The sequence below is a fragment of the Prunus avium genome, unplaced genomic scaffold (assembly GCF_965620075.1).
Source record: "Prunus avium unplaced genomic scaffold, drPruAviu1.hap1.1 HAP1_SCAFFOLD_89, whole genome shotgun sequence".
Classification (NCBI taxonomy): domain Eukaryota; kingdom Viridiplantae; phylum Streptophyta; class Magnoliopsida; order Rosales; family Rosaceae; genus Prunus; species Prunus avium.
In genome coordinates, this window is record NW_028276931.1 from 5,001 (window position 1) to 7,500 (window position 2,500).

Sequence of the window (2,500 nt, forward strand, 5' to 3'; positions counted from 1 at the left end):
TATTGGATTGAGTTTCTAAAAACAACCGTGCACACCGAGGTTAAACTTTACCGGCTCCACTCCGACTCGCCGCTCGCCCACAATTTGTTTGCAACGAAACATTTGTTTTTAATTTTGTTGGTTTGAAATTGTTTTGAAAAGGTTCTTTAAATCTAGTGGGTTTGCAACTCATAAGAGCGTCACTTTCAACGTCCCCGGCATTGGATTGAGTTTCTAAAAACAACCGTGCACACCGAGGTTAAACTTTACCGGCTCCACTCCGACTCGCCGCTCGCCCACTAGTCCGAAGGCAACAAAACATTTGTTTTTCATTTTGATGAAAATTTCTGTTTTTAAATCTTGTTGGTTTGAAATTGTTTTGAAAAGGTTCTTTAAATCTTGCGGGTTTGCAACTCATAAGAGCGTCACTTTCAACGTCCCCGGCATTGGATTGAGTTTCTAAAAACAACCGTGCACACCGAGGTTAAACTTTACCGGCTCCACTCCGACTCGCCGCTCGCCCACAAATCCGAAGGCAACAAAACATTTGTTTTTAATTTTGATGAAATTTTTTGAAAACATTGGCTTGGCAAGCCCCAATCCGCGACTATCCACCCACCGCCACCCCACACGAGTGGTTGTTGTTGCGAAATGAGGTTGTGGTCGACATGCCCGTGCATTTGAGAAGGAGTTCCTAGCACTCCATGCTCTCCCATGCCAAAAAAAAGCCTAGACAACCCCATTTCGCAACTTTCCACGCCTTTTTTTTCCTCCCTCACCCATGGCGGCGGCGTGGTGGCGGCGGCCGGATTCCGGCCACCACCGCCATGGGTGGCAGCCCCCCGACCCCGACACCAAACCCATAATACCGAGGCAACATATCGAGGCAACATGACATGGGTGTGGCGTGGGGGAAGGGGGCTGCAGCTAGGAAGGCATGGGCTGCCATGCATATGCAGGCAACACACACCCCCCTATATAGCATTTTATGCATTTAGCCCTTTGACAGGAAGAGACATCACCTATGCGCGAGGAGTCATAATGGGCTCTAAATAATTCAATACAAGGTATTTGGACGTGATTTTTTGCAGGGATACTAAGAAACATGCAATCTATGATGGGAAAAAGTTTCATAAATTTTTGAAGTCGGGAAGTATTTTTTATTATTTTTAGAAGTCGTAAAATTGAAAAAATCATTAAAACAAATCCGGGAGGAATTTTTTAGTTTTGTAAGTTGGAGAAGGTCCTAAAAATCATAGACTACTTATGGGGAGCTTATTGTGCGAGGAAATTTCAATAAAAACGGGGTTTGACAAGATTTGAAAAATTCTGTCGACATTTGAAAAAACCTGGAACCATGCTGCCGGCATGCTGCGCACATGCTGCGCGCAGGCTGCGCGCATGCTGCGCGCAGACTGCGCGCAGACTGCGCGCATGCCATGGCAGGACAAGTTTCGCTAGCCTCACTGTCGACAGATGCGCAAGCTGCGCGCACAGGCTGCGCGCATGCTGCGCACAGGCTGCGCGCATGCTGCGCACAGACTGCGCGCACGCTGCGCGCATGCCATGGCAGGACAAGTTTCGCTAGCCTCACTGTCGACAGATGCGCAAGCTGCACGCAAGCTCCGCGCACGCTGCGCACAGCCTGCGCGCATGTTGTGCGCAGGCTGCGCGCAGGCGCCGCGCATGCCATGGCAGGACAAGTTTCGCTAGCCTCACTGTCGACAGATGCGCAAGCTGCGCGCACAGGCTGCGCGCACGCCATGGCAGGACAACTTTCGCTAGCCTCACTGTCGACAGAATCAGCACGCTGCGCGCAAGCTGCGCGCGCGCATGGCAGGACAAGTTTCGAAAAATTCTGTCGACAGGCTGCCGGCATGGTGCGCGCACGCTGCCGGCATGCTGTGCGCACGCTGCCGACATGCTGTGCGCACGCTGCGCACAGGCTGCCGGCATGCTGCGCGCAGCCCATGGCAGGACAAGGTCCGAAAAAATCTGTCGACATTTTTACGCCGTGGTAGGCTTCCGCTTCGCGTCACTTTGTCGACATTCAAGCCTACCATTTGTATTGAATTTTTCAAACCTTGTCAAACCCCATTATTCAAATGTCGAAAAATTTTGTCGACATTTTTACGCCATGATAGGCTTCCGCTTCGCGTCACTTTGTCGGAATGCATCGCATGGCGAGGCAAGGCCACGGCATGCCAAGGCGAAGGCAACGCATGGCTTGAATGGCTTGGTCAAGGCCACATCATGGGCACGGCATGCCAAGGCAAGGCGAGGCAAGCCATCCTTAGCCTCGCCTACACTCACTTTCTCGGAATGCATTGGATGATGAGCAATTCCAAGGTAAGGCAACGCATGGCTTGAATGGCTTGGTGTAGGCCACAACTTGGGCATGGCATGCCAATGCAAGGCAAGGCAAGGCAAGCCATCCTTAGCCTCGCCTACACTCACTTTCTCGGAATGCATTGGATGATGAGCAATTCCAAGGTAAGGCAACGCATGGCTTGAATGGCTT